Source organism: Nerophis ophidion, linkage group LG12, assembly GCF_033978795.1.
Source record: "Nerophis ophidion isolate RoL-2023_Sa linkage group LG12, RoL_Noph_v1.0, whole genome shotgun sequence".
Lineage (NCBI taxonomy): Eukaryota > Metazoa > Chordata > Actinopteri > Syngnathiformes > Syngnathidae > Nerophis > Nerophis ophidion.
In genome coordinates this window covers 46723648-46749354 of record NC_084622.1, presented here as the reverse complement: position 1 = coordinate 46749354, position 25707 = coordinate 46723648, and the positions used below count along the sequence as shown (strand labels likewise).

The following is a 25707-nucleotide window of genomic DNA, read 5'->3' as shown; positions in this document are numbered from 1 at the left end:
TGAGCCCCGCCCACTGCAGACCTCCCTATATATTCTCCTCCTGCTCAAAACGGCTCAGTACTCTCCGGCAGTCGAATGGAGCACATCCTGCTGTGGAGACAAATAGAGAAGCCGTAAGTCTCGGGGATTAGAAGTGCCCCACCTACTAGGGAATTAGAAGTGTCCCAGTAGGCATAGACTTTGCAGTGAAAAAGATGATTACGTCCTGCAATCAGTGCAAAGCCAGCCTGAAGAGGTCAAGAGACCGAAACGCGTCGCTGGATGGCAGGGCCAGTCATGCCCGTCACTAATTAGGCTGTATGTGTCTGACGCAGCGCGCACATCTTTCGGGGTCTTCGGGGGGTTCCGGGGTTGGTGTGGGCGTCGCCCGGGCGGGCTGCAGACGGACTGTGCATTCCCCTTCCCCCAATCCTAACCCTAACCATAATCCTAACCAAGCCTGTGCCTCCAGTCCGTCTGGGTGGCGTCCCATCATTCGTGGGCCTTCTGGGGACTTTGTTGTGGTGTGTGTGTTGTTGGGGGGCCACAAGTTTGACACACAAACTTGTCTCAGACACTACAATAAACAGGAGTTGGAGAAAAGATCAAAGCAAACATTTTCATGCTTTAAATAAACACCATGATACTTACCTGTGTGTTTTTCCACATTGTGATGCACACATCATGTCGAGTAGACACATCACAAATGTAGGATTAGTTTGGAGAGTCATAACATCGACACTGCAGTGTTGAGCGTGAGCCCCGCCCACTGCAGACCTCCCTATATATTCTCCTCCTGCTCAAAACGGCTCAGTACTCTCCGGCAGTCGAATGGAGCACATCCTGCTGTGGAGACAAATAGAGAAGCCGTAAGTCTCGGGGATTAGAAGTGCCCCACCTACTAGGGAATTAGAAGTGTCCCAGTAGGCATAGACTTTGCAGTGAAAAAGATGATTACGTCCTGCAATCAGTGCAAAGCCAGCCTGAAGAGGTCAAGAGACCGAAACGCGTCGCTGGATGGCAGGGCCAGTCATGCCCGTCACTAATTAGGCTGTATGTGTCTGACGCAGCGCGCACATCTTTCGGGGTCTTCGGGGGGTTCCGGGGTTGGTGTGGGCGTCGCCCGGGCGGGCTGCAGACGGACTGTGCATTCCCCTTCCCCCAATCCTAACCCTAACCATAATCCTAACCAAGCCTGTGCCTCCAGTCCGTCTGGGTGGCGTCCCATCATTCGTGGGCCTTCTGGGGACTTTGTTGTGGTGTGTGTGTTGTTGGGGGGCCACAAGTTTGACACACAAACTTGTCTCAGACACTACAATAAACAGGAGTTGGAGAAAAGATCAAAGCAAACATTTTCATGCTTTAAATAAACACCATGATACTTACCTGTGTGTTTTTCCACATTGTGATGCACACATCATGTCGAGTAGACACATCACAAATGTAGGATTAGTTTGGAGAGTCATAACATCGACACTGCAGTGTTGAGCGTGAGCCCCGCCCACTGCAGACCTCCCTATATATTCTCCTCCTGCTCAAAACGGCTCAGTACTCTCCGGCAGTCGAATGGAGCACATCCTGCTGTGGAGACAAATAGAGAAGCCGTAAGTCTCGGGGATTAGAAGTGCCCCACCTACTAGGGAATTAGAAGTGTCCCAGTAGGCATAGACTTTGCAGTGAAAAAGATGATTACGTCCTGCAATCAGTGCAAAGCCAGCCTGAAGAGGTCAAGAGACCGAAACGCGTCGCTGGATGGCAGGGCCAGTCATGCCCGTCACTAATTAGGCTGTATGTGTCTGACGCAGCGCGCACATCTTTCGGGGTCTTCGGGGGGTTCCGGGGTTGGTGTGGGCGTCGCCCGGGCGGGCTGCAGACGGACTGTGCATTCCCCTTCCCCCAATCCTAACCCTAACCATAATCCTAACCAAGCCTGTGCCTCCAGTCCGTCTGGGTGGCGTCCCATCATTCGTGGGCCTTCTGGGGACTTTGTTGTGGTGTGTGTGTTGTTGGGGGGCCACAAGTTTGACACACAAACTTGTCTCAGACACTACAATAAACAGGAGTTGGAGAAAAGATCAAAGCAAACATTTTCATGCTTTAAATAAACACCATGATACTTACCTGTGTGTTTTTCCACATTGTGATGCACACATCATGTCGAGTAGACACATCACAAATGTAGGATTAGTTTGGAGAGTCATAACATCGACACTGCAGTGTTGAGCGTGAGCCCCGCCCACTGCAGACCTCCCTATATATTCTCCTCCTGCTCAAAACGGCTCAGTACTCTCCGGCAGTCGAATGGAGCACATCCTGCTGTGGAGACAAATAGAGAAGCCGTAAGTCTCGGGGATTAGAAGTGCCCCACCTACTAGGGAATTAGAAGTGTCCCAGTAGGCATAGACTTTGCAGTGAAAAAGATGATTACGTCCTGCAATCAGTGCAAAGCCAGCCTGAAGAGGTCAAGAGACCGAAACGCGTCGCTGGATGGCAGGGCCAGTCATGCCCGTCACTAATTAGGCTGTATGTGTCTGACGCAGCGCGCACATCTTTCGGGGTCTTCGGGGGGTTCCGGGGTTGGTGTGGGCGTCGCCCGGGCGGGCTGCAGACGGACTGTGCATTCCCCTTCCCCCAATCCTAACCCTAACCATAATCCTAACCAAGCCTGTGCCTCCAGTCCGTCTGGGTGGCGTCCCATCATTCGTGGGCCTTCTGGGGACTTTGTTGTGGTGTGTGTGTTGTTGGGGGGCCACAAGTTTGACACACAAACTTGTCTCAGACACTACAATAAACAGGAGTTGGAGAAAAGATCAAAGCAAACATTTTCATGCTTTAAATAAACACCATGATACTTACCTGTGTGTTTTTCCACATTGTGATGCACACATCATGTCGAGTAGACACATCACAAATGTAGGATTAGTTTGGAGAGTCATAACATCGACACTGCAGTGTTGAGCGTGAGCCCCGCCCACTGCAGACCTCCCTATATATTCTCCTCCTGCTCAAAACGGCTCAGTACTCTCCGGCAGTCGAATGGAGCACATCCTGCTGTGGAGACAAATAGAGAAGCCGTAAGTCTCGGGGATTAGAAGTGCCCCACCTACTAGGGAATTAGAAGTGTCCCAGTAGGCATAGACTTTGCAGTGAAAAAGATGATTACGTCCTGCAATCAGTGCAAAGCCAGCCTGAAGAGGTCAAGAGACCGAAACGCGTCGCTGGATGGCAGGGCCAGTCATGCCCGTCACTAATTAGGCTGTATGTGTCTGACGCAGCGCGCACATCTTTCGGGGTCTTCGGGGGGTTCCGGGGTTGGTGTGGGCGTCGCCCGGGCGGGCTGCAGACGGACTGTGCATTCCCCTTCCCCCAATCCTAACCCTAACCATAATCCTAACCAAGCCTGTGCCTCCAGTCCGTCTGGGTGGCGTCCCATCATTCGTGGGCCTTCTGGGGACTTTGTTGTGGTGTGTGTGTTGTTGGGGGGCCACAAGTTTGACACACAAACTTGTCTCAGACACTACAATAAACAGGAGTTGGAGAAAAGATCAAAGCAAACATTTTCATGCTTTAAATAAACACCATGATACTTACCTGTGTGTTTTTCCACATTGTGATGCACACATCATGTCGAGTAGACACATCACAAATGTAGGATTAGTTTGGAGAGTCATAACATCGACACTGCAGTGTTGAGCGTGAGCCCCGCCCACTGCAGACCTCCCTATATATTCTCCTCCTGCTCAAAACGGCTCAGTACTCTCCGGCAGTCGAATGGAGCACATCCTGCTGTGGAGACAAATAGAGAAGCCGTAAGTCTCGGGGATTAGAAGTGCCCCACCTACTAGGGAATTAGAAGTGTCCCAGTAGGCATAGACTTTGCAGTGAAAAAGATGATTACGTCCTGCAATCAGTGCAAAGCCAGCCTGAAGAGGTCAAGAGACCGAAACGCGTCGCTGGATGGCAGGGCCAGTCATGCCCGTCACTAATTAGGCTGTATGTGTCTGACGCAGCGCGCACATCTTTCGGGGTCTTCGGGGGGTTCCGGGGTTGGTGTGGGCGTCGCCCGGGCGGGCTGCAGACGGACTGTGCATTCCCCTTCCCCCAATCCTAACCCTAACCATAATCCTAACCAAGCCTGTGCCTCCAGTCCGTCTGGGTGGCGTCCCATCATTCGTGGGCCTTCTGGGGACTTTGTTGTGGTGTGTGTGTTGTTGGGGGGCCACAAGTTTGACACACAAACTTGTCTCAGACACTACAATAAACAGGAGTTGGAGAAAAGATCAAAGCAAACATTTTCATGCTTTAAATAAACACCATGATACTTACCTGTGTGTTTTTCCACATTGTGATGCACACATCATGTCGAGTAGACACATCACAAATGTAGGATTAGTTTGGAGAGTCATAACATCGACACTGCAGTGTTGAGCGTGAGCCCCGCCCACTGCAGACCTCCCTATATATTCTCCTCCTGCTCAAAACGGCTCAGTACTCTCCGGCAGTCGAATGGAGCACATCCTGCTGTGGAGACAAATAGAGAAGCCGTAAGTCTCGGGGATTAGAAGTGCCCCACCTACTAGGGAATTAGAAGTGTCCCAGTAGGCATAGACTTTGCAGTGAAAAAGATGATTACGTCCTGCAATCAGTGCAAAGCCAGCCTGAAGAGGTCAAGAGACCGAAACGCGTCGCTGGATGGCAGGGCCAGTCATGCCCGTCACTAATTAGGCTGTATGTGTCTGACGCAGCGCGCACATCTTTCGGGGTCTTCGGGGGGTTCCGGGGTTGGTGTGGGCGTCGCCCGGGCGGGCTGCAGACGGACTGTGCATTCCCCTTCCCCCAATCCTAACCCTAACCATAATCCTAACCAAGCCTGTGCCTCCAGTCCGTCTGGGTGGCGTCCCATCATTCGTGGGCCTTCTGGGGACTTTGTTGTGGTGTGTGTGTTGTTGGGGGGCCACAAGTTTGACACACAAACTTGTCTCAGACACTACAATAAACAGGAGTTGGAGAAAAGATCAAAGCAAACATTTTCATGCTTTAAATAAACACCATGATACTTACCTGTGTGTTTTTCCACATTGTGATGCACACATCATGTCGAGTAGACACATCACAAATGTAGGATTAGTTTGGAGAGTCATAACATCGACACTGCAGTGTTGAGCGTGAGCCCCGCCCACTGCAGACCTCCCTATATATTCTCCTCCTGCTCAAAACGGCTCAGTACTCTCCGGCAGTCGAATGGAGCACATCCTGCTGTGGAGACAAATAGAGAAGCCGTAAGTCTCGGGGATTAGAAGTGCCCCACCTACTAGGGAATTAGAAGTGTCCCAGTAGGCATAGACTTTGCAGTGAAAAAGATGATTACGTCCTGCAATCAGTGCAAAGCCAGCCTGAAGAGGTCAAGAGACCGAAACGCGTCGCTGGATGGCAGGGCCAGTCATGCCCGTCACTAATTAGGCTGTATGTGTCTGACGCAGCGCGCACATCTTTCGGGGTCTTCGGGGGGTTCCGGGGTTGGTGTGGGCGTCGCCCGGGCGGGCTGCAGACGGACTGTGCATTCCCCTTCCCCCAATCCTAACCCTAACCATAATCCTAACCAAGCCTGTGCCTCCAGTCCGTCTGGGTGGCGTCCCATCATTCGTGGGCCTTCTGGGGACTTTGTTGTGGTGTGTGTGTTGTTGGGGGGCCACAAGTTTGACACACAAACTTGTCTCAGACACTACAATAAACAGGAGTTGGAGAAAAGATCAAAGCAAACATTTTCATGCTTTAAATAAACACCATGATACTTACCTGTGTGTTTTTCCACATTGTGATGCACACATCATGTCGAGTAGACACATCACAAATGTAGGATTAGTTTGGAGAGTCATAACATCGACACTGCAGTGTTGAGCGTGAGCCCCGCCCACTGCAGACCTCCCTATATATTCTCCTCCTGCTCAAAACGGCTCAGTACTCTCCGGCAGTCGAATGGAGCACATCCTGCTGTGGAGACAAATAGAGAAGCCGTAAGTCTCGGGGATTAGAAGTGCCCCACCTACTAGGGAATTAGAAGTGTCCCAGTAGGCATAGACTTTGCAGTGAAAAAGATGATTACGTCCTGCAATCAGTGCAAAGCCAGCCTGAAGAGGTCAAGAGACCGAAACGCGTCGCTGGATGGCAGGGCCAGTCATGCCCGTCACTAATTAGGCTGTATGTGTCTGACGCAGCGCGCACATCTTTCGGGGTCTTCGGGGGGTTCCGGGGTTGGTGTGGGCGTCGCCCGGGCGGGCTGCAGACGGACTGTGCATTCCCCTTCCCCCAATCCTAACCCTAACCATAATCCTAACCAAGCCTGTGCCTCCAGTCCGTCTGGGTGGCGTCCCATCATTCGTGGGCCTTCTGGGGACTTTGTTGTGGTGTGTGTGTTGTTGGGGGGCCACAAGTTTGACACACAAACTTGTCTCAGACACTACAATAAACAGGAGTTGGAGAAAAGATCAAAGCAAACATTTTCATGCTTTAAATAAACACCATGATACTTACCTGTGTGTTTTTCCACATTGTGATGCACACATCATGTCGAGTAGACACATCACAAATGTAGGATTAGTTTGGAGAGTCATAACATCGACACTGCAGTGTTGAGCGTGAGCCCCGCCCACTGCAGACCTCCCTATATATTCTCCTCCTGCTCAAAACGGCTCAGTACTCTCCGGCAGTCGAATGGAGCACATCCTGCTGTGGAGACAAATAGAGAAGCCGTAAGTCTCGGGGATTAGAAGTGCCCCACCTACTAGGGAATTAGAAGTGTCCCAGTAGGCATAGACTTTGCAGTGAAAAAGATGATTACGTCCTGCAATCAGTGCAAAGCCAGCCTGAAGAGGTCAAGAGACCGAAACGCGTCGCTGGATGGCAGGGCCAGTCATGCCCGTCACTAATTAGGCTGTATGTGTCTGACGCAGCGCGCACATCTTTCGGGGTCTTCGGGGGGTTCCGGGGTTGGTGTGGGCGTCGCCCGGGCGGGCTGCAGACGGACTGTGCATTCCCCTTCCCCCAATCCTAACCCTAACCATAATCCTAACCAAGCCTGTGCCTCCAGTCCGTCTGGGTGGCGTCCCATCATTCGTGGGCCTTCTGGGGACTTTGTTGTGGTGTGTGTGTTGTTGGGGGGCCACAAGTTTGACACACAAACTTGTCTCAGACACTACAATAAACAGGAGTTGGAGAAAAGATCAAAGCAAACATTTTCATGCTTTAAATAAACACCATGATACTTACCTGTGTGTTTTTCCACATTGTGATGCACACATCATGTCGAGTAGACACATCACAAATGTAGGATTAGTTTGGAGAGTCATAACATCGACACTGCAGTGTTGAGCGTGAGCCCCGCCCACTGCAGACCTCCCTATATATTCTCCTCCTGCTCAAAACGGCTCAGTACTCTCCGGCAGTCGAATGGAGCACATCCTGCTGTGGAGACAAATAGAGAAGCCGTAAGTCTCGGGGATTAGAAGTGCCCCACCTACTAGGGAATTAGAAGTGTCCCAGTAGGCATAGACTTTGCAGTGAAAAAGATGATTACGTCCTGCAATCAGTGCAAAGCCAGCCTGAAGAGGTCAAGAGACCGAAACGCGTCGCTGGATGGCAGGGCCAGTCATGCCCGTCACTAATTAGGCTGTATGTGTCTGACGCAGCGCGCACATCTTTCGGGGTCTTCGGGGGGTTCCGGGGTTGGTGTGGGCGTCGCCCGGGCGGGCTGCAGACGGACTGTGCATTCCCCTTCCCCCAATCCTAACCCTAACCATAATCCTAACCAAGCCTGTGCCTCCAGTCCGTCTGGGTGGCGTCCCATCATTCGTGGGCCTTCTGGGGACTTTGTTGTGGTGTGTGTGTTGTTGGGGGGCCACAAGTTTGACACACAAACTTGTCTCAGACACTACAATAAACAGGAGTTGGAGAAAAGATCAAAGCAAACATTTTCATGCTTTAAATAAACACCATGATACTTACCTGTGTGTTTTTCCACATTGTGATGCACACATCATGTCGAGTAGACACATCACAAATGTAGGATTAGTTTGGAGAGTCATAACATCGACACTGCAGTGTTGAGCGTGAGCCCCGCCCACTGCAGACCTCCCTATATATTCTCCTCCTGCTCAAAACGGCTCAGTACTCTCCGGCAGTCGAATGGAGCACATCCTGCTGTGGAGACAAATAGAGAAGCCGTAAGTCTCGGGGATTAGAAGTGCCCCACCTACTAGGGAATTAGAAGTGTCCCAGTAGGCATAGACTTTGCAGTGAAAAAGATGATTACGTCCTGCAATCAGTGCAAAGCCAGCCTGAAGAGGTCAAGAGACCGAAACGCGTCGCTGGATGGCAGGGCCAGTCATGCCCGTCACTAATTAGGCTGTATGTGTCTGACGCAGCGCGCACATCTTTCGGGGTCTTCGGGGGGTTCCGGGGTTGGTGTGGGCGTCGCCCGGGCGGGCTGCAGACGGACTGTGCATTCCCCTTCCCCCAATCCTAACCCTAACCATAATCCTAACCAAGCCTGTGCCTCCAGTCCGTCTGGGTGGCGTCCCATCATTCGTGGGCCTTCTGGGGACTTTGTTGTGGTGTGTGTGTTGTTGGGGGGCCACAAGTTTGACACACAAACTTGTCTCAGACACTACAATAAACAGGAGTTGGAGAAAAGATCAAAGCAAACATTTTCATGCTTTAAATAAACACCATGATACTTACCTGTGTGTTTTTCCACATTGTGATGCACACATCATGTCGAGTAGACACATCACAAATGTAGGATTAGTTTGGAGAGTCATAACATCGACACTGCAGTGTTGAGCGTGAGCCCCGCCCACTGCAGACCTCCCTATATATTCTCCTCCTGCTCAAAACGGCTCAGTACTCTCCGGCAGTCGAATGGAGCACATCCTGCTGTGGAGACAAATAGAGAAGCCGTAAGTCTCGGGGATTAGAAGTGCCCCACCTACTAGGGAATTAGAAGTGTCCCAGTAGGCATAGACTTTGCAGTGAAAAAGATGATTACGTCCTGCAATCAGTGCAAAGCCAGCCTGAAGAGGTCAAGAGACCGAAACGCGTCGCTGGATGGCAGGGCCAGTCATGCCCGTCACTAATTAGGCTGTATGTGTCTGACGCAGCGCGCACATCTTTCGGGGTCTTCGGGGGGTTCCGGGGTTGGTGTGGGCGTCGCCCGGGCGGGCTGCAGACGGACTGTGCATTCCCCTTCCCCCAATCCTAACCCTAACCATAATCCTAACCAAGCCTGTGCCTCCAGTCCGTCTGGGTGGCGTCCCATCATTCGTGGGCCTTCTGGGGACTTTGTTGTGGTGTGTGTGTTGTTGGGGGGCCACAAGTTTGACACACAAACTTGTCTCAGACACTACAATAAACAGGAGTTGGAGAAAAGATCAAAGCAAACATTTTCATGCTTTAAATAAACACCATGATACTTACCTGTGTGTTTTTCCACATTGTGATGCACACATCATGTCGAGTAGACACATCACAAATGTAGGATTAGTTTGGAGAGTCATAACATCGACACTGCAGTGTTGAGCGTGAGCCCCGCCCACTGCAGACCTCCCTATATATTCTCCTCCTGCTCAAAACGGCTCAGTACTCTCCGGCAGTCGAATGGAGCACATCCTGCTGTGGAGACAAATAGAGAAGCCGTAAGTCTCGGGGATTAGAAGTGCCCCACCTACTAGGGAATTAGAAGTGTCCCAGTAGGCATAGACTTTGCAGTGAAAAAGATGATTACGTCCTGCAATCAGTGCAAAGCCAGCCTGAAGAGGTCAAGAGACCGAAACGCGTCGCTGGATGGCAGGGCCAGTCATGCCCGTCACTAATTAGGCTGTATGTGTCTGACGCAGCGCGCACATCTTTCGGGGTCTTCGGGGGGTTCCGGGGTTGGTGTGGGCGTCGCCCGGGCGGGCTGCAGACGGACTGTGCATTCCCCTTCCCCCAATCCTAACCCTAACCATAATCCTAACCAAGCCTGTGCCTCCAGTCCGTCTGGGTGGCGTCCCATCATTCGTGGGCCTTCTGGGGACTTTGTTGTGGTGTGTGTGTTGTTGGGGGGCCACAAGTTTGACACACAAACTTGTCTCAGACACTACAATAAACAGGAGTTGGAGAAAAGATCAAAGCAAACATTTTCATGCTTTAAATAAACACCATGATACTTACCTGTGTGTTTTTCCACATTGTGATGCACACATCATGTCGAGTAGACACATCACAAATGTAGGATTAGTTTGGAGAGTCATAACATCGACACTGCAGTGTTGAGCGTGAGCCCCGCCCACTGCAGACCTCCCTATATATTCTCCTCCTGCTCAAAACGGCTCAGTACTCTCCGGCAGTCGAATGGAGCACATCCTGCTGTGGAGACAAATAGAGAAGCCGTAAGTCTCGGGGATTAGAAGTGCCCCACCTACTAGGGAATTAGAAGTGTCCCAGTAGGCATAGACTTTGCAGTGAAAAAGATGATTACGTCCTGCAATCAGTGCAAAGCCAGCCTGAAGAGGTCAAGAGACCGAAACGCGTCGCTGGATGGCAGGGCCAGTCATGCCCGTCACTAATTAGGCTGTATGTGTCTGACGCAGCGCGCACATCTTTCGGGGTCTTCGGGGGGTTCCGGGGTTGGTGTGGGCGTCGCCCGGGCGGGCTGCAGACGGACTGTGCATTCCCCTTCCCCCAATCCTAACCCTAACCATAATCCTAACCAAGCCTGTGCCTCCAGTCCGTCTGGGTGGCGTCCCATCATTCGTGGGCCTTCTGGGGACTTTGTTGTGGTGTGTGTGTTGTTGGGGGGCCACAAGTTTGACACACAAACTTGTCTCAGACACTACAATAAACAGGAGTTGGAGAAAAGATCAAAGCAAACATTTTCATGCTTTAAATAAACACCATGATACTTACCTGTGTGTTTTTCCACATTGTGATGCACACATCATGTCGAGTAGACACATCACAAATGTAGGATTAGTTTGGAGAGTCATAACATCGACACTGCAGTGTTGAGCGTGAGCCCCGCCCACTGCAGACCTCCCTATATATTCTCCTCCTGCTCAAAACGGCTCAGTACTCTCCGGCAGTCGAATGGAGCACATCCTGCTGTGGAGACAAATAGAGAAGCCGTAAGTCTCGGGGATTAGAAGTGCCCCACCTACTAGGGAATTAGAAGTGTCCCAGTAGGCATAGACTTTGCAGTGAAAAAGATGATTACGTCCTGCAATCAGTGCAAAGCCAGCCTGAAGAGGTCAAGAGACCGAAACGCGTCGCTGGATGGCAGGGCCAGTCATGCCCGTCACTAATTAGGCTGTATGTGTCTGACGCAGCGCGCACATCTTTCGGGGTCTTCGGGGGGTTCCGGGGTTGGTGTGGGCGTCGCCCGGGCGGGCTGCAGACGGACTGTGCATTCCCCTTCCCCCAATCCTAACCCTAACCATAATCCTAACCAAGCCTGTGCCTCCAGTCCGTCTGGGTGGCGTCCCATCATTCGTGGGCCTTCTGGGGACTTTGTTGTGGTGTGTGTGTTGTTGGGGGGCCACAAGTTTGACACACAAACTTGTCTCAGACACTACAATAAACAGGAGTTGGAGAAAAGATCAAAGCAAACATTTTCATGCTTTAAATAAACACCATGATACTTACCTGTGTGTTTTTCCACATTGTGATGCACACATCATGTCGAGTAGACACATCACAAATGTAGGATTAGTTTGGAGAGTCATAACATCGACACTGCAGTGTTGAGCGTGAGCCCCGCCCACTGCAGACCTCCCTATATATTCTCCTCCTGCTCAAAACGGCTCAGTACTCTCCGGCAGTCGAATGGAGCACATCCTGCTGTGGAGACAAATAGAGAAGCCGTAAGTCTCGGGGATTAGAAGTGCCCCACCTACTAGGGAATTAGAAGTGTCCCAGTAGGCATAGACTTTGCAGTGAAAAAGATGATTACGTCCTGCAATCAGTGCAAAGCCAGCCTGAAGAGGTCAAGAGACCGAAACGCGTCGCTGGATGGCAGGGCCAGTCATGCCCGTCACTAATTAGGCTGTATGTGTCTGACGCAGCGCGCACATCTTTCGGGGTCTTCGGGGGGTTCCGGGGTTGGTGTGGGCGTCGCCCGGGCGGGCTGCAGACGGACTGTGCATTCCCCTTCCCCCAATCCTAACCCTAACCATAATCCTAACCCTAACCCTAACCCTAACCCTAACCCTAACCCTAACCCTAACCCTAACCCTAACCCTAACCCTAACCCTAACCCTAACCCTAACCCTAACCCTAACCCTAACCCTAAACCCTAACCCTAACCCTAACCCTAACCCTAACAAGTCATGCCATTGCTTAGACTTGTTTTGACACATTGTTCAACAGGAGGCTCGGTACTTCAAAGCAAACATTTTATTGCTTTGTGCAAACATCCCAATATTCAAGTGGATGTTAGGCTACTATGTGATGCAAGTAATATGTCGAAATGACACGTCACATATGTAAGAATTCTTTTTTGAGAATTCTTTTGGAAGTCTTCTGACTCCACTGCAGCGTGAGCAACAGCCCCGCCCCCTGCAGCACACTATATAAAGCCACCTCCTGTTTGAAGGCTCATTCCCTCTCCAGCAGTCGATCAGAACACATCCTGCTTACGGAGGACACACAGGGAGAGTCGGCATTTGGCACAGGGATTTCAAGGAAGCATCCCACCCACTGGTGGAACCAGGTGAGTCCCAGTGGGCGTGGCCCAGCCAGCCTGACGAGGCCTGAAAGGCCGAAACGCGCGTCGCTGGATGTTTGTCCGCATGTGTCGTCATTGCATTTAACGCCTGTCTCGGATTGCTTGCTTTTCAGGGTCCTTTCAGGGGGTCTCGCTGTGGCGCAGGCGTTCCCGATTCGGATTGCTTAATTGCAGAGTCCTCGGGATGTCCTGCGTTTGGCGGGGGCGTGGCCTAGGCAGACTGTTGAAGGACTGTGCACACTCCTCCCCGCCCACTACCCTTCCCCCGACCCTACCACTAAACCTAACCAGCCCGCGCCTCCAGTCTGCCGCCAATAGGTGGCGCTCTGCCAGTGCGGATCCTCTGGGGGCCTTGTCGGTGAGTACTCTGTTTCATTTGTGCGAGTGTAGTGACGGGGCAACAAGTCATGCCATTGCTTAGACTTGTTTTGACACATTGTTCAACAGGAGGCTCGGTACTTCAAAGCAAACATTTTATTGCTTTGTGCAAACATCCCAATATTCAAGTGGATGTTAGGCTACTATGTGATGCAAGTAATATGTCGAAATGACACGTCACATATGTAAGAATTCTTTTTTGAGAATTCTTTTGGAAGTCTTCTGACTCCACTGCAGCGTGAGCAACAGCCCCGCCCCCTGCAGCACACTATATAAAGCCACCTCCTGTTTGAAGGCTCATTCCCTCTCCAGCAGTCGATCAGAACACATCCTGCTTACGGAGGACACACAGGGAGAGTCGGCATTTGGCACAGGGATTTCAAGGAAGCATCCCACCCACTGGTGGAACCAGGTGAGTCCCAGTGGGCGTGGCCCAGCCAGCCTGACGAGGCCTGAAAGGCCGAAACGCGCGTCGCTGGATGTTTGTCCGCATGTGTCGTCATTGCATTTAACGCCTGTCTCGGATTGCTTGCTTTTCAGGGTCCTTTCAGGGGGTCTCGCTGTGGCGCAGGCGTTCCCGATTCGGATTGCTTAATTGCAGAGTCCTCGGGATGTCCTGCGTTTGGCGGGGGCGTGGCCTAGGCAGACTGTTGAAGGACTGTGCACACTCCTCCCCGCCCACTACCCTTCCCCCGACCCTACCACTAAACCTAACCCTAACCCTAACCCTAACCCTAACCCTAACCCTAACCCTAACCCTAACCCTAACCCTAACCCTTATCTTGACACAATCCCTATGGTGGAAAAAATCATTAAAAATTTATTAAATAAAAGATTCATCAATCATAAACAGTTTACTTACCTCCTGGGCGAATCGGATCCCCGTCCTCGTAGGTTTTATTTACTCCCCAAAATCCACAAGGAACCCCACAAATGGAGCCAGCCCCATGTCATACCCCCGGGCAGGCCCATAGTTTCCGACTGTGGGAGCGAAACCTACAGGACGGCAGAATTTATTGATTTTTATTTAACGCCACTTTCCATCAAACACAATAGTTATTTGAAAGACACATATGATTTTATAGAAAAAATTAAAAATCTGATCATTCCCCAAGAGGCCATTCTGTTCACAATTGATATAGACAGTTTATACACAAACATAGACATTGAACAGGGCATCCAAGCCGTAAAAAATATATTTGGCAAATATCGAGACATTAGCAGGCCGGACAAAGAACTCCTGCAGCTGCTCGACATAAATTTAAGGAGGAACGACTTCGAATTTAATGGGAAGTTCTTCCTCCAGATTAAAGGGACAGCCATGGGGAAGAAATTTGCCCCGGCATACGCCAATATTTTTATGGCGGAATGGGAGACCTCCGCCCTCGCAGCGTGCCCGATCAAGCCCCTGCATTACTTACGGTACCTCGATGATATCTGGGGGGTATGGGCCCACTCCGTAGAGGAGTTTGAGGTGTTCCGCCACACCCTCAATACTCACAACCCCAGTATCACTATCAAGTCCACCACCAGCCCCATGTCGGTGGATTTCTTGGACACCACCACATACAAAGGTCCAGACTTCCCCTCCACTCACAATCTGGACATAAAGGTTTATTTCAAACAGACTGACACCCACGCCCTCCTCCACAAGACCAGTTTCCACCCCCGACATACCTACGCGGGACTGGTCAAGTCCCAGCTGCTAAGATTCCACCGGATCTGCACCAGGCGGGAGGACTTCGTCACGGCCACGGGAGCCCTGTTCACGGCCCTGAGGAAGAGGGGATATTCGAGATCCTTCCTCAGGAGACAGTTCAGGTGCTTCTTGGACCCCAAGAAGCCTCCCCCTGGTGAGTCCATGATCCCCCTGATCACGACCTTCTCACCTGCGGCGGTACAGGTAGCTAGAAGAGTCAAACAAAACTTTAAAGACTTTGTGGATAATAGTGGCAGGCTCCAAAAACATTATTTGGTGTCAGCATACCGTAAGAATCCCAACCTGTGCGATCTGCTGGTCAGGGCTCGGGTCCCCTCCACGAGAGATCCTCCCCCGACTCGGAGCAGCGTCCCCTTCAGACACATCCCGTGGCTACTTAACCGCCACAACGGGAGGGTCTTCCGGCCCCTATGCAGGGGGGACGCACGCACAAAAAACTGCGTTTACGTCATCCGATGCCAGCGTTGCCACGCCCTGTATGTTGGGGAGACGGGAAACACCATCGCCACCCGTTTCCACCAACATAGACACAACATTACTCGACAGAAGAACACCACCACCCACCTGGTGCAACACTTCCTCCGGCACGGGTGGGCTTCTGTCCGGGTTTGTGTCATCCAGCACGACTCCAAATGGAGTGCAGGCCAACGGCGACACGCCGAACGCCTGTGGATGACCAAATTGGGCACTAGACATCCGGGGGGCCTCAATGAGGCGTGAGTGCGAGCCCGCTGGGCCATAGACGGACCGTGCACACCCCTCTTATATTCTTTTTTACACTCTTTTATCGCCCTTCCCCCACCCCTTACCCTAACCCTAACCACTCTCCTTTTTCACTCCTAAAACCTACCCATCTCTCTTTTCTTTACACCTAACACCTACCCATCTCTCCTTCTCTTTATACCTAACCCTAACTCCTAACTCTAACCCTAACCCCAACCCCAACCCCAACCCTAACCCTAACCCTAACCCTAACATCTTTCAGGGTCTTCGGGGGGTTCCGGGGTTGGTGTGGGCGTCGCCCGGGCGGGCTGCAGACGGACTGTGCATTCCCCTTCCCCCAATCCTAACCCTAACCATAATCCTAACTCCTTACCCTAACCCTAACCACTCTCCTTTTTCACTCCTAAAACCTACCCATCTCTCTTTTCTTTATACCTAACACCTACCCATCTCTCCTTCTCTTTATACCTAACCCTAACTCCTAACTCTAACCCTAACCCCAACCCCAACCCCAACCCTAACCCTAACCCTAACCCAAGTTGAGTACCGAAACTTGTTTTAGACACAACAATAAACAGGAGTCGGAGAAACATCAAAGCAAACATTTTAATGCTTTCAAAAAACACCATAATACTTACCTGTGTGTTTGTCCACGTTGTGATGCACATTGTATGTCGAGTAGACACATCACAACTGTAGGATTAGTTTGGAGAAGTCAAACATCGACGCTGCAGTGTTGAGCTGGAGCCCCGCCCACTGCAGACCTCCCTATATATTCTCCTCCTGCTCAAAACGGCACAGAACTCTCCAGCAGTCGAATGGAGCACATCCTGCTGTAGAGAAAAGTAGAGTAGCCGTAAGTCTAGGGGATTAGAAGTGCCCCACCTACTAGGGAATTAGAAGTGTCCCAGTAGGCACAGACTCGCAGTGAAAAAGATGATTACATCCTGCAATCAGTGCAAAGCCAGCCTGAAGAGGTCAAGAGACCGAAACGCGTCGCTGGATGGCAGGGCCAGTCATGCCCGTCACTAATTTGGCTGTATGTGTCTGACGCAGCATGCGCACCTTTCAGGGTCTTCGGGGGGTTCCGGGGTTGGTGTGGGCGTCGCCCGGGCGGGCTGCAGACGGACTGTGCATTCCCCTTCCCCCAATCCTAACCCTAACCCGAATCCTAACCAAGCCTGTGCCTCCAGTCCGTCTGGGTGGCGTCCCATCATTCGTGGGCCTTCTGGGGACTTTGTTGTGGTGTGTGTGTTGTTGGGGGGCCACAAGTTGAGTACCGAAACTTGTTTTAGACACAACAATAAACAGGAGTCGGAGAAACATCAAAGCAAACATTTTAATGCTTTCAAAAAACACCATAATACTTACCTGTGTGTTTGTCCACGTTGTGATGCACATTGTATGTCGAGTAGACACATCACAACTGTAGGATTAGTTTGGAGAAGTCAAACATCGACGCTGCAGTGTTGAGCTGGAGCCCCGCCCACTGCAGACCTCCCTATATATTCTCCTCCTGCTCAAAACGGCACAGAACTCTCCAGCAGTCGAATGGAGCACATCCTGCTGTAGAGAAAAGTAGAGTAGCCGTAAGTCTAGGGGATTAGAAGTGCCCCACCTACTAGGGAATTAGAAGTGTCCCAGTAGGCACAGACTCGCAGTGAAAAAGATGATTACATCCTGCAATCAGTGCAAAGCCAGCCTGAAGAGGTCAAGAGACCGAAACGCGTCGCTGGATGGCAGGGCCAGTCATGCCCGTCACTAATTTGGCTGTATGTGTCTGACGCAGCATGCGCATCTTTCAGGGTCTTCGGGGGGTTCCGGGGTTGGTGTGGGCGTCGCCCGGGCGGGCTGCAGACGGACTGTGCATTCCCCTTCCCCCAATCCTAACCCTAACCCGAATCCTAACCAAGCCTGTGCCTCCAGTCCGTCTGGGTGGCGTCCCATCATTCGTGGGCCTTCTGGGGACTTTGTTGTGGTGTGTGTGTTGTTGGGGGGCCACAAGTTGAGTACCGAAACTTGTTTTAGACACAACAATAAACAGGAGTCGGAGAAACATCAAAGCAAACATTTTAATGCTTTCAAAAAACACCATAATACTTACCTGTGTGTTTGTCCACGTTGTGATGCACATTGTATGTCGAGTAGACACATCACAACTGTAGGATTAGTTTGGAGAAGTCAAACATCGACGCTGCAGTGTTGAGCTGGAGCCCCGCCCACTGCAGACCTCCCTATATATTCTCCTCCTGCTCAAAACGGCACAGAACTCTCCAGCAGTCGAATGGAGCACATCCTGCTGTAGAGAAAAGTAGAGTAGCCGTAAGTCTAGGGGATTAGAAGTGCCCCACCTACTAGGGAATTAGAAGTGTCCCAGTAGGCATAGACTTTGCAGTGAAAAAGATGATTACGTCCTGCAATCAGTGCAAAGCCAGCCTGAAGAGGTCAAGAGACCGAAACGCGTCGCTGGATGGCAGGGCCAGTCATGCCCGTCACTAATTTGGCTGTATGTGTCTGACGCAGCATGCGCATCTTTCAGGGTCTTCGGGGGGTTCCGGGGTTGGTGTGGGCGTCGCCCGGGCGGGCTGCAGACGGACTGTGCATTCCCCTTCCCCCAATCCTAACCCTAACCATAATCCTAACCAAGCCTGTGCCTCCAGTCCGTCTGGGTGGCGTCCCATCATTCGTGGGCCTTCTGGGGACTTTGTTGTGGTGTGTGTGTTGTTGGGGGGCCACAAGTTTAACACACAAACTTGTTTTGGACACAACAATAAACAGGAGTCGGAGAAACATCAAAGCAAACATTTTAATGCTTTCAAAACACACTACAATACTTACCTGTGTGGTTGTCCACGTTGTGATGAACGTCGAGTAGACCCATCACAACGTTAGGATCTAATTTGGAGAGTCCACGTTGTGATGAACGTCGAGTAGACCCATCACAATGTTAGGATCTAATTTGGAGTGTCAAACATCGACACTGCAGTGTTGAGCGTGAGCCCCGCCCACTGCAGACCTCCTATAAATTCTCCTCCTGCTCAAAACGGCTCAGTACTCTCCAGCAGGTGAATGGAGCACATCCTGCTGCAGAGAAAAATAGAGTTGCCGTTAGTCTAGGGGATTAGAAGTGCCCCACCTACTAGGGAATTAGAAGTGTCCCAGTAGGCACAGACTCGCAGTTAAAAAGATGTTTACATCCTGCAATCAGTGCAAAGCCAGCCTGAAGAGGTCAAGAGACCGAAACGCGTCGCTGGATGGCAGGGCCAGTCATGCCCGTCACTAATTTGGCTGTATGTGTCTGACGCAGCATGCGCATCTTTCGGGGTCTTCGGGGGGTTCCGGGGTTGGTGTGGGCGTCGCCCGGGCGGGCTGCAGACGGACTGTGCATTCCCCTTCCCCCAATCCTAACCCTAACCATAATCCTAACCCTAACCCTAAGGTTAGAGGGTAGGTTTTAGGCATAGAAAGACAGTTGGTTAGGGTTGGGGTAAGGGTAAGGATTTAGGGTTAGATTTAAAGAGAAAGAGAGACGGGTAGGATTCAGGCATGGAAAGAAAGTCGGTTAGGGTTGGGGTTAGGGTTAGGGTTGGGGTTGGGGTTAGGGTTGGGGTTGTGGTTGGGATTGGGGTTAGAGGGTAGGTTTTAGGCATAGAAAGACAGTCGGTTGGGGTTAGGGTTGGGTTTAGGGTTGGGGTTGGGATTTGGGTTAGAAGGTAGGTCTTAGGCATAGAAAGACAGTCGGTTGGGGTTAGGGTTGGGGTTGGGGTTAGGGTTGGGGTTTGGGTTAGGGTTGGGGTAAGGATTTGGGTTGGGGTTAGGGTTGGGGTTTGGGTTAGGGTTGGGGTAAGGATAAGGATTTGGGTTGGGGTTAGGGTTGGGGTTAGGGTTGGGGTTAGGGTTGGGGTTGTGGTTGGGATTGGGGTTAGAGGGTAGGTCTTAGGCATAGAAAGACAGTTGGTTAGGGTTGGGGTAAGGGTAAGGATTTAGGGTTAGATTTAAAGAGAAAGAGAGACGGGTAGGATTCAGGCATGGAAAGAAAGTCAGTTAGGGTTGGGGTTAGAGGGTAGGTTTTAGGCATAGAAAGACAGTCGGTTGGGGTTAGGGTTGGGGCTGGGATTTGGGTTAGAAGGTAGGTCTTAGGCATAGAAAGACAGTCGGTTGGGGTTAGGGTTAGGGTTTGGGGTTGGGGTTAGGGTTGGGGCTGGGGTTAGGGTTGGGGTTGGGGCTGGGGTTAGGGTTGGGGTTAGAGGGTAGGTCTTAGGGATAGAAAAGACAGTCGGTTAGGGTTGGGGTAAGGATTTGGGTTAGGGTAAGGGTTCGGGTTAGGGTAAGGATTTGGGTTGGGGTAAGGGTAAGGATTTGGGTTGGGGTTAGGGTCGGGGTAAGGATTTGGGTTGGGGTTAGGGTTGGGGTTGGGATTGGGGTTAGAGGGTAGGTTTTAGGCATAGAAAGACAGTCGATTAGGGTTGGGGTAAGGGTAAGGATTTAGGGTTAGATTTAAAGAGAAAGAGAGACGGGTAGGATTCAGGCATAGAAAGAAAGTCGGTTAGGGTTGGGGTTAGAGGGTAGGTTTTAGGCATAGAAAGACAGTTGGTTGGGGTTAGGGTTGGGGTTTGGGGTTAGGGTTGGGGTTTGGGGTTGGGGTTTGGGTTAGGGTTGTGGTTAGGGTTGGGGTTGTGGTTGGGATTGGTGTTGGAGGGTAGGTCTTAGGCATAGAAAGACAGTCGGTTGGGGTTAGGGTTGGGGTTAGGGTTGGGGTTTGGGTTAGGTTTAGGGTTGGGGTAAGGGTAAGGATTTGGGTTGGGGTTAGGGTTAGGGTTGGGGTTAGGGTTGGGGTTGGGGTTGGGGTTAGGGTTGTGGTTGGGATTGGGGTTAGAGGGTAGGTCTTAGGCATAGTAAGACAGTTGGTTAGGGTTGGGGTAAGGGTAAGGATTTAGGGTTAGATTTAAAGAGAAAGAGAGACGGGTAGGATTCAGGCATGGAAAGAAAGTCGGTTAGGGTTGGGGTTAGAGGGTAGGTTTTAGGCATAGAAAGACAGTCGGTTGGGGTTAGGGTTGGGTTTTAGGGTTGGGGTTAGGGTTGGGGTTAGGGTCGGGGTTAGGGTTGGGGTTTGGGTTAGAAGGTAGGTCTTAGGCATAGAAAGACAGTCGGTTGGGGTTAGGGTTGGGGTTGGGGATGGGGTTGGGGTTAGGGTTGGGGTTAGGGTTGGGGTTGGAGGGTAGGTTTTAGGCATAGAAAGACAGTCGGTTGGGGTTAGGGTTGGGGTTAGGGTTGGGGTTGGGGATGGGGTTGGGGTTGGGGTTAGGGTTGGGGTTAGGGTTGGGGTTGGAGGGTAGGTTTTAGGCATAGAAAGACAGTCGGTTGGGGTTAGGGTAGGGTTTAGGGTTGGGGTTGGGATTTGGGTTAGAAGGTTGGTCTTAGGCATAGAAAGACAGTCGGTTGGGGTTAGGGTTGGGGTTGGGGTTAGGGTTAGGGTTGGGGTTGGAGGGTAGGTTTTAGGCATAGAAAGACAGTCGGTTGGGGTTAGGGTTGGGTTTAGGGTTGGGGTTGGGATTTGGGTTAGAAGGTTGGTCTTAGGCATAGAAAGACAGTCGGTTGGGGTTAGGGTTGGGGTTAGGGTTGGGTTGGGGTTAGGGTTGGGGTTAGGGTTGGGGTTAGGGTTGGTGTTAGGGTTGGGGTTAGGGTTGGGGTTAGGGTTGGGGTTGGGGTTAGGGTTGGGGTTGGGGTTGGGGTTAGGGTTGGGGTTAGAGGGTAGGTCTTAGGGATAGAAAAGACAGCCGGTTAGGGTTGGGGTAAGGATTTGGGTTAGGGTAAGGTTTGGGGTTAGGGTTGGGGTAAGGATTTGGGTTGGGGTAAGGGTAAGGATTTGGGTTGGGGTTAGGGTTGGGGTTAGGGTTGGGGTTGTGGTTGGGATTGTGGTTAGAGGGTAGGTCTTAGGCATAGATAGACAGTCGGTTAGGGTTGGGGTTAGGGTTGGTGTTAGGGTTGGGGTTAGGGTTTGGGTTAGAGGGTAGGTCTTAGGGATAGAAAAGACAGTCGGTTAGGGTTAGGGTTGGGGTAAGGATTTGGGTTAGGTTTGGGGTTAGGATTAGGGTTGGGGTAAGGGTTAGGATTTGGGTTGGGGTTAGGGTTAGGGTTGGGGTTGGGGCTGGGATTGGGGTTAGAGGGTAGGTTTTAGGCATAGAAAGACAGTTGGTTAGGGTTGGGGTAAGGGTAAGGATTTAGGGTTAGATTTAAAGAGAAAGAGAGACGGGTAGGATTCAGGCATAGAAAGAAAGTCGGTTAGGGTTGGGGTTAGAGGGTAGGTTTTAGGCATAGAAAGACAGTCGGTTAGGGTTGGGGTTAGGATTGGGGTTAGGGTTAGGGTTGGGGTAAGGATTTGGGGTTAGATTTAAAGAGAAAGCGAGATGGGTAGCATTTAGGCATAGAAAGAAAGTCGTTTAGGGTTGGGGTTATGGTTAGAGGGTAGGTTTTAGGCATAGAAAGACAGTCGGTTAGGGTTGGGGTTAGGGTTAACCCTCTAACCCTAACCCTAATTCGTTGTACGTTTGTATATTGACTAAAAAAAAAGTGCATACATATGTACACATTGGTACAAATGTATACACATATTTAAATATGTATATGTAAGCATATGTATACACACACATTACTGTAGATGAAACTAAACAAGTCCCTACCTTTAAGACCTGTGTTTCCAATCCGTCTGACAGCTCCCATCGTTCCAGTAATTCTTCGGGAACCAGGCAAACCATGTGGTCTTTGTGGAACCATTAATCACGGAGGACCAGAATAGCCGGTTGTTCAACGGCACAGCCCTTTTAGTGCTCACTGCTACTGCTGCCACCCTCTCTGTCACAAAAAAAGAGATTCATTTAGGAACTGTATAATGTAGAGATTAAAAATATACCATACAATACATCTTATACACCAGGGGGCACCAACCTTTTTGAAACCAAGGGCTACTTCTTGAGTACTGATTTATGCGAAAGCCTACCAGTTTATTACACACTTAAATAAATTGCCAAAAATAGCCAATTTGCTACATTTACCTTTGGCTCTATGTTATTATTAATAATAAATATTATGTGGAAAAACTGATCTTAATGATTTAGGGTTAGGGTTAAGGTTAGCTAGCCACTAACATTTTTTAACAAATCATGAATTACTTTGTACCATGTTTGTACAAATAATAACTCACGTAAAATACAAAAGTCAACTCTCATCATGTCACACTTTGAACTGGACACCAAATCTGATATATGTTTCTTTGTCAGTTAGTGGGAAGCCTGGCATGGCATTCTGTTAACTAGTGTGTTGTACTCTGCTGTGTAACTAGAAACTGCAACTCTGAGTGAGTCTTGCAGATGTGCATCATTGAGGCTTGTTCTGTGTTTCTTCTTGATGAAGTTCATGTCAGAAAAGGCTGATTCACAAAGATAAGTGGAACCAAACAGGTTTGCAACCTTCATAGTTGCTGCACATACACCACTGTACTTTTCTGTGTGAACAAAGCACCAAAAGTTTGGTGCAGCCTGGCGGGCTTAACATTTTAAATTTTCAGGAAAGAAGAGGAATGAATTTAAAAGGTAAAAAGGTATATGTGTTTAAAAATCCTAAAATCATTTTCAAGAATGTATTTTTTCTCTTAAATTGTCTTTCTGAAAGTTATAAGAAGCAAAGTAAAAAGACCAAGTCTTTAAAATATTTTCTTGGATTTTCTAATTAAATTTTAGTTTTGTCTCTCTTAGAATTAAAAATGTCGAGCAAAGCGAGAGTTGGGGTTAACCCTAACCCTGCTAGAACATAAATATAATTTAAAAAATAGAGGCAGCTCACTGGTAAGTGCTGCTATTTGAGCTATTTTTAGAACAGGCCAGCGGGCTACTCATCTGGTGTTAGGGTTAGGGTTAGGGTGTCCGCGTTGGTGACCCCTGTTATACACAATAACTTATTCCTTCCTATAAAACACTAACCCTAACCTCTCCACCACATCTCCACACATCTTCCAACATTTTTGGTTTTGATTTGATTTTGGGTAACTGTCATTTTCAATTTTGACATATTGAACTGAAACTTTACATATGTAATAGAGTTTTTGTTTACAATAACAAGCAATTGATTATTTTTTTGGAGGGAAATTAGAGTGGTAAAGCTCACCTTGCAACATTCTTTATACCACATCAATAATATGCTGGTCAGATATATCTTGTCCCTGAAGAGAAGAACAACATTGTGTAAAAGGGACAACAATTACATTTCCCAAACAGTGAGTGGACTCACCGGTGGACCCTCAATACCCGGCCTGCCATGCACACCGCTCATGCCGTTCAACCCCCGAGGACCAGGCAGTCCAGGGGGTCCTACATCACCTGGCTTCCCAGAGTCTCCATGTTGGACCATTATGTCCAAGGTCTCCTCACTCTGTGCTGCAAACACATACAAGTGCATGAAGTGTATATTTACTTAACACATGATCATACACAACTCACCTGTCCTTTAGTGCCAGATTCTCCAGACATACCCTGTCACACCCAAACAATCATGAGATACTGATTTTAAAAATTGCAAGTTCTTGTCCTTTAGATTTGTTTTCCTCCGTTTAGTAAGCACAGCACCAAGAAACAATTGTGTTTCTACATGTAAGGTTCAACTATGAAAATGTTTGAATGCAGCGTTGAGAGATTGTCCAACAATAGTTTGTACAAAAACATGCAGAATGAGGGTTCCTACAAGTGGCAGGGCAAAAATACTGAAACACAATGACTCACTTTAATTAAAAAAAATGTTTTAAAGTACTATTAATGTATAATCTATACAGGATTCCTTTCTGCTCAGCTATTCATTAAAACGAAACAAGGGATGTCCAAAACTTTACCACAAAGGGCCGCACACTTAAAAGTTAACGAATGTAGGGGCCATTTTGGTTTTTAAAACCTTAAGGTCTTTCCTTGATTGTTAAAAGTCTTAGGGACCCAAAATGGGTCTCAGTCAAATAGTATATTATTTGTCTTTGCTTTCAATATTTAAATATCAACAGGTCAACTTCAGAAAGTTCAAAATGACTGGTCTTACTTTTCCCCTTTCTCACCAGCTAGCCCCTCCACGTCGGAGTCTACCTTCAAGCAGAAAACAGAATATTTGTTAGTGTTTCATATTGAAGGCTCCAATCATTCACAAACAAAAGTGATACTCACAATGTCTCCTTTGGGTCGACCTCTTCTTTGGGAGCCCTTTGAATGAGGGGACAAACATACATGTATAACATGGAGTTAAAAATGTCCCGTAAATACATCTTGTACATGATAACTAATTCCACTACCTTCTATAAAACACTACCTTTAGAAGAAAGTGTAAGTATTGATGTACTACAGTACAAGGATAGAAACACTTATATAATTTTGAACTTTAGGGGAAATAGTGAGTATTGATTTACAGAAACACTTATATACTATCTTTACAAAAAAAACTATGTATTGATGTACAGGGACAGAAATACTTAGTTTACTGTTATATTTAGAATAAAGTGTACTACAGTACAAGGACAGAATCACTTGTATAATATATTATCTTTAGAAGAAAGTGTATGTATTGATGTACTGAAATACTTATATAGTATACTACCTTTAGGAGAAAGTACATGACAAGGATAGAAACACTTACAGTTGTGATCAAAATTATTCAACGCCCACACAATTTTGGTGTTTTAGCAAGTTGGACATTTATTCCGTATTTTATTTATAGTCATATCAAATAAACATGTAGTAAGTCGACAAATGCAAATTGAATTACAACATTATATGTTGTAACATACCAAACAGTGTCATTTCTCTAAATATTTCATTGACAAAATTATTCAACCCCTTGAAGATCATAACTCTTAAGAACATAATTTGAATAAAATATTTTCAATCAGGTGTTGAAAACACCTGTAGATGTGATTAGAAGCATAAAGAGCAAAATTAAACTGATTGAAAAAGACTGTGACGCTCAGCTTCTTGTAGTGGGTCAATGGTGTATTTGCAACATGGTGAAGTCAAGAAAGGAGGTAATTTCTCTTCATAAGAAAGGATATGGATATAAGAAAATAGCAAAGACATTACACATTCCAAGAGACACAGTTGGGAGCATAATTTGCAAGTTTAAAGCT

General features: G+C 49.1%; 1 long non-coding RNA gene across 2 annotated transcripts; it reads right to left on the bottom strand.

Moving 5' to 3' along the window:
- Positions 1-16108: 16108 nt before the first annotated feature.
- LOC133563832 (uncharacterized) lies at positions 16109-24769 on the bottom strand. 2 transcript variants are annotated; one of them, XR_009809128.1, is made up of 6 exons: positions 24755-24769; positions 24633-24676; positions 23841-23986; positions 23718-23772; positions 22238-22409; positions 16109-17856 (listed from the first exon to the last, which is right to left on the bottom strand). It is a non-coding gene; the product is annotated as an uncharacterized LOC133563832 (long non-coding RNA). The 2 variants fall into 2 exon arrangements; XR_009809129.1 differs by lacking the exons at positions 24633-24676; positions 24755-24769 and having other exon boundaries at positions 23841-24610.
- Positions 24770-25707: the final 938 nt, after the last annotated feature.